Source organism: Copadichromis virginalis, linkage group LG11 (genome assembly GCF_057382275.1).
Source record: "Copadichromis virginalis isolate Kocher_CV1m ecotype Utaka linkage group LG11, C_Virginalis_male_GT1.1, whole genome shotgun sequence".
NCBI lineage: Eukaryota > Metazoa > Chordata > Actinopteri > Cichliformes > Cichlidae > Copadichromis > Copadichromis virginalis.
Window position 1 is genome coordinate 21,741,343 of NC_140628.1, and position 6,803 is coordinate 21,748,145.

The 6,803-nt window shown below is 45.9% G+C and overlaps 1 protein-coding gene across 2 annotated transcripts in view; it reads left to right on the top strand.

Annotated features, from left to right (window-relative positions):
- Positions 1 to 3,546: 3,546 nt before the first annotated feature.
- atxn1b (ataxin 1b) overlaps positions 3,547 to 6,803 on the top strand; it is an 11,610-nt gene continuing 8,353 nt past the window's right edge. Inside the window, exon 1 of one of the 2 annotated variants that reach the window (XM_085473690.1) lies at positions 3,547 to 3,919. The gene's annotated coding sequence lies outside the window, so the exon portion shown is untranslated. Of the gene's footprint in view, positions 3,920 to 4,235; positions 4,899 to 6,803 lie in introns of those variants that run through there. The other variant, XM_085473691.1, reaches the window with a different exon arrangement.

Genomic DNA, 6,803 nt, shown 5'->3' on the forward strand with positions numbered 1-6,803 from the left:
ACAAACAAACAAACAAAAATACATTTCGTTTCCCAAATCATGTGACCATTTGCATCGTGCAGGCTTCCCCTTAGTTGTGTGTAGTAGAAGCGCTTTTGCATGTCTGGACATGCCTTCCGCAGTAGTGGATGCTCACTTATGCCCGGTAAGTGGTGTGGATGCAGGACAGAATGCGGGTAATGATGCTTGGATAATTGTTTCTTCGACACCCACCAGGTTCAAGGTAGGCCTAATATGATGCATCTCTTTACATTTAAAGCTCAACCTTGAAAGAGTTGCCCCAGAACTTAAATTGGTACTTGGACATGTTTGGCTTTGGAGTGAAGGTCATACAGCGTTATTGCCCACAGCAAGTGGAACCCACTTGAGTTTTCACGGTTTTTTTTCCCTCGCTGAAAACTACTGAGTGCGTGAGTAGGAGAGAGCGTAGACTCAGTGTATAGGAACATGTGTGTGTTTACAAATGAAAGGGTACGTTGTTTATTTTGTTAGAACGATGATATGCTGCTGCTAAAATCACTATCTATTACTAGTGCAAGTACTCCAGGACTAGTACTGTCGCTACTGCACTACTACAGTGTAAACATTTGGTTTCATGCACTCACTCTCATTATGTGTGCACCATACTGAGAAATGTTGCTTAGACTGTGCAGCTAGGCTAGCAAAACAAACATATCGGGTTGGACCACAATAATCAGCATCCGATATTATTCAGTGTCTGTGAAGATGTCAACAGGGACTCAATATTCTGATCTGTGGTGAAAGCTTTCCCGACATACTAATGCAAGGAAGCCTTTGATCGAGATACAAACAGCCAGACACATTTGAAAGCTCTGTCTTTATGCGACTTCACGCTTGATGTGATCTCCTCTATACACTGCACATTTATTTCACCCCATGCAACTTAAGCTGGATTTGTGAATTCTCGGAAGGCAGCGTGTCAGATCACTTGTCTGACATTAATTCTGACCTTCAGTTTACAGTGAGCCATTTTATGGCAGTGCAAACCTCTGTTTGTTGTTGATGCTTGTTTCACAGCGGTTTCGGTTCCCTTTCTGTGGGGATAGTGTTGGTCCTGAGGTTTACATTGGCTTGGCAGCGTCTTGGTAGTAATATCAGTCATTGTAGGAAGATGAGGCTGTACCCCTTTGGCAAGAAAGACACACTGCAAGTTTATTTTCTTTTTCTCTCAGGTTCAACAGCTGGAAAAACACAGCTTCAGTTTGTACATTTGGCATGTGCTTCTGCATGCCTGTGGTCATTTGTATCTCTGTCTTCCAGCTCGCTGAAGCTTCTGGCAATATATTAGGGTTTAATGTCTACATGGAAAAGTATGCATTTATGGTTTCACCCATGCAACACAAAAATTACAACTTTATACATATATATATTCATAGGTCCCACATCCTTTTCCTGCAACACTGGGATTGCAAATATCTGTAACACTGGGATTACATTTGCAGTAGCATTCCAACAGTTCCCTATTCTCATCGGTTGTGATGCCTTCTTGTTCCACTAGCTCACTTCTCATCAGAATGTCCTGGTTCCTTAACACGTGCAGCTGTGTTCAGTCATATTCTTCTTGATTGTACCGAGGTAGACTTGGGGGGCCTTGCCAGATGCCACAAGCCCTGGTTAGGATTTGAACTCCTGACCTACAATCAAGTGACGCCCTATGAGGAAGCACTTGGTGACAGTGGGAAGAAAAAACTCCCTTTTAACAGGAAGAAACCTCCAGCAGAATTGGGCTCAGAGAGGGGCAGCCATCTGCCACCATTGGTTCTGTATAAGTTCTATATAAGAAGGACTCATGCAGGCTGGAGAAACTGATCAGGAAGGCTAGCTCTGTGGTCGGCATGAAGCTGGACACTCTGGTGACAGTGGCAGAGAAAAGGACACTAAAAAAACTGCTGGACATTATGAACAATGCTGGGCATCCTCTGCACACGGCCATTAACAACCAGAAGAGTCTGTTCAGTGACAGGTTGCTTCTCCCCAAGACAAGAACTAACAGACTTAAAAACTCCTTTGTCCCACACGCCATCAAACTGTTTAACTCCTCTCTGGAGGGGAGAGGGAGGGGAAACAGGAGGACAAAGGAGGGGGAAACAACAAAGCTGTAGTGCCTCTGCACCTCACTGTACAATACCTTGTGCAATACTTTTTGTAAATAGTCAACAGTGCAATAGACTCAATACTTGAAATGTGCAATTCCCTTCGTATATTTTATTTATATTTGTCTCTGTATTTATATGTGTGTGTGTGTGTGTGTGTGTGTGTGTGTGTGTGTGTGTGTGTGTGTGTGTGTGTGTGTGTGTGTGTGTGTGTGTGTGTGTGTGTGTGTGTGTGTATATATAATATTCTGTAACTGTAACTTCTGTCGGTGCTGTGCTTTTGGAAAACGAATTTCCCAGAGGAACCCACCCGAGGGATTAATAAAGTTCTATCTTATCTTATCTTATCTTATCTTATCTTATCTTATCTGTATAAGGGGAAGAAGAGAGGAGAGAAGATACACTGTGGAAGAGAGCCAGAGATGAGTAATAACTAATGATGAAAGAGTGGTGTGTAAAAACACAATGTGCGAAAAAACGTGAGTGAAGAAGAGACACTCAGTGTATCATAGGAAGCCCTTGCAGGCCAAGGCCTATTGCAGGCTAAGTAAGGAAGAATTCAGGGTCACCTGATCCAGCCCTAACTATAACATAATATATATATATTTGTGATTTTGCCTGTGTAATACTGGGCTTATTGATGCAGTAGAAATGATTTGCTGTATTCTATAGCCTGTTTTTTCCCCCTCATTCAGCATCCTCTAAGAGCCTCCCCTGCTTGCCTCACCTACAGAGGCCCAGGAAGCTGGCTGGTCTGGTGCTGAGTGCCTCCTTGTCTTTCTGTTGTGAACTGCACAGGATATGCAGGAAGCCTTGAGGAGGGCCCCGGTGCCAACTGGCCCTCCCTGCCTGCACCAAGGGAAATATCTTTGGGGAGTCCTGGGGAGACCTATGGTGGGTGTACTCTGAGCCATTTTGCAGCTGAATAAAGGCTGAGAAAGTAAACTGTAGACCAGCTCATAGGGCAGATTAGGAGATTTGGCTCTACAAGAGGAAAAATGCATATGAAAATGAAAAAGTGCAAGGCGGAGCATTAACAAAGCTTTAGTGTACTGAGCACCACAATCCTCCCCTGGCTTGTGTGTGTCTGCATGTATGTTTGCAACATTAATATCCCACGGTTGTTCTCATCCATGCAGTATCTGCCTGTGCAAACCCTTTCTGAATCTCCAGCTCTCCCTCCCTCGCCCTCCGTCTGTTGCGCCCTCCCCCTCCCTGCTCTCGCTCTCTCTCTGTGTGAGCGTAGTCTGGGCGCTGAGCCAAGTAGAGTGTGTTTTTTTTGAATGAATACCTGATGCGGCTGATGAGGCTGGCTGGGGGAGGAGCTGTGTCAGTGGAGTACTGCGAGAGAAAGAAAGAGGAGGGAGGGAGAGGGAGAGGGAGAGAGGCAGAAACACACACTGAGTGAGAGAGAGAGAAAGCGAGAGAGAGAGAGAAGCAACCAAGCAGAGAGGGAGCTGGCGGTCTGGTGGCCTTGCATAACACACGTTAGAGCAGCCTTGCACGTAGGTCTTGGTGTGAGCTCTAGAAGTGGGGAACTTCCTTTACCGTCAGCTCGTTGCAGGGGCAGCATACCCTCCAAAAACCGGAATTCAGAGGCAGAGACAGAGAGAGAGGGGGAACGAGAAGGAGGCAGAACAGGAGCAGCTTTACAGCACAGGCTCCAGGAGAGGAGAGCAGCACAAAGGAGAGAAACGGGAAGAGGAGTCCTACTAGGAAACACGTCTCTAACACAGACGCACACGCGCTGACAGGCAGGAAGAATCCTCGGACATGCTCTGCAAGCAGTGGCTGTGGTGAGACTGGTGAGCTATTCTTAGTACTTTAAACAGAGGAGAGGAGGAGGAGGGAGGAGGAGGGGGGGTCTCTCTTTTCTTCTTGATTTGTGGCATAGTAGTATTTTCTGCCCTGCTACTACACTCATGCGCTCTCACTGTCATCCTTAAGCCCCCCAGAGGCTACAGCTACAGCCACAGCATCAGTCCCACTGATCTGACCACAGTCACAACCAGCCGCTGGGACTGAACAGCAGTGACCACGCTCGTTTGCAGGGGTTCTCGCTGAGAAGGGGACGCATGTATGCATGAACCGTCTGCTGTGTGTCAAGCCGTGATGCAGAACTCTGGAGTCATTGTGAAGACAAACAGCCTGAACCCCAGTGCCTGTTCTTACTGTCTGCTTTAGTCTGCCACACAGTTAAGTCCGCCTCTTAAAGGCACAGGCGGCACTGTTGTACAGAGAAGCGGACAGTAAAATGGCTCTTTTGAATATTAGAAAAAGCAGTACGCTGTATTGATTTTTTTCCCCTGTGCTTGAAGCAGCAGTAGGTGAAGTGAGGTCCTATTTGCGTGCAGCAAATCATAAAACCGAGGCACACATTGTCTTCCACAATACCTCCCCTTTCTGTTTCATGCCAGAGCTCAGATTGATAATGATGTTTTTGTTTTCTATATATAGCCATTTGCTGTGCAGGGTATTCACTAACTGTCTGTGTCTGCTCTAGCAGGTGAGCCATGATGTATAGTCTTGACAACAGGTTCATCACCCCGGGGTCATTGCACTAGCTTTCTGTGTAAATATTTGCCTAGATCTAAAAGATATTGTCATCAAATAATGTCAGTGCCTCTCTGCATAATCTGACTCCAGAGTAATGCTGCTGCTATGAAGCTGTGATCAATGCAAGGAGTAAATAGTAGGTCTAGGAGAAGACTCGGAGCTCTGGCGGAGGAAGTTAAGAGGCGGGGGGACTGGAAGAGCTGGCAACTGCTGCATAAGAGAGGAGATGTAAGTCTGCTCGGGGGGGCCTCTCACCTGGAGACAGCACACAGAAGAGGCTGAATGAAATCACCTCATCCGGACACACACCGCTGCACAAACCTATTTCTGTGGTTTATGTAGCTTTTTGTGAGTGTGTGTGGGAGTATGAAAAAAAGGGAAAGGGTGGCTCCATCACTCAGTCTGAGCTGAAAAGCATCAGTGTGATGAGTGGAACAGAGACAGTTCTGTCCACCCTCTCTCTCTCCCTCTGTTGTCATCCCTCCATGCATGTCTTAAAGGTGTCCGTCCCGGTCCGGGAGACTGACTCGGGGATCCCGTGCTGTGTGGCTCGGTGTGACACTCACATCTTGAAAGCTCGCCTTTGTTCTCCATAGTATCGCGTAGGCCTTATGTTTGTTGGTGTCAGTGTTCTAATAATAGGCTGATGGTGGAAAATCTAGAGAGGTTTTGGCTGCTGAGCCGTATGCGCGTGTGTGTATGTGTAACTGTGTATAGCGAGTACTGTGTCCAGGAAAGGAGAGACAGCTTCCTGTTTTAGTCTGTTGACACTGATGCTGCGTTTTTGTGGCGTTTGAGAATCAAAGCGTGCTGGCTTTGTCTTCCAGTGCTGCTGTGATGATAGGAGGTCCTTGTGCTTCAGATGTGATGTCATTACGGTGTTGACACGGTGTTGCTGAGGTGGGGTTGTTGCCGCCGAGCGATGCCGCACAGTGTCTCTCAGACTATAGCGGCGGCTGCGTCGCCGATGGGGGATCTCTCAGCGAGGCGGGGGCAATGGCGCTCTGATGCTGCAGGCGCTGCTCAATGTGGGTCAGGAGAAGCAGCGTTCTCTGTCTCCTTCTCATTCCCTATTATTCCTCCTTCTTCCCAATTCCTAATCTTCTTTTGTCTCTCCTCTCGCTCCCTCGCCTCCTTCCACATCCTGTCGTTTTGCTTTGCATTTCTCCTTCTCCTCCCCCTCATTCTCCTTCTTTCTTTTTCTGCTTCTGTTTCTATCTCTGCTGTTTCCCCCCCCTTTGTTACATCTGGTGGCTCTACTTGTCTGCAAGGCTAGATAAATTGCACAGGGGTTGTTGCTGCTTTTCGAGACAGTGACCTTGCCAAAGCTGGTGTCAGGGGTAGATGTGTTTGAGTAAAAAAGGGACCAAGATCGTCTTCTGTGCATTTTTCCCCCCTTTTTTTCTTCCTTCTGTTTTTATGTAACATGTCTGTGGTTGCCTGCTGTAGTAAACCTCGGCCGTAAGATGAAAATACACTTTAGCATTTTCCAATAGTGGAGCTTCTATGAAAGGAATGGAGGAAGAGAAAACGAATGGATGGATGGATGTGTGTGTCATATAGTCCATTTCAGTCATTCCTCTGGCTAATGAACAACTCAGAGTCTTGTGCATTGACCCAGAGATAAGCCTGAAGAAAAAAAAACTATCTCTCAGTAAAAGAAATAAAAGAAACACAGAATATGAGCCAAAATACTGCATGTTATTGTGGTTTGAATTTATGGAATTTGCATTTCCCTCTATGTGCATGTTTTACAGATATCATATCTGCGAGTACAGATGCCTGAATCTAAACTGAACCTTCCACTAGCTACTAACTAACCGACCCCCTACACATCAAACTTTCCTCCCTATTCCTGTGAATAAACACATTGTTTCACTTCTCATTTAACTCAGCTTTCACTCTGCCTCTTGCTAAACCGGGCTGTTACCAAACTCATTCATTGTTTGCTTTCCGTCCTGTATTACATTGAACTTTGATACCCTTTATAAATAAGGTATAGATGAAAAAAAAAATCAAGGATCTTGCAGAATGTAATACAATCAGTTTTCAAATTGTTGAAATCTTGTGTGCATATTGTTTTTGCTTCATTTTCTAAAGTACTCATGATGCCAAGGTCTTAGACTCTTAAAG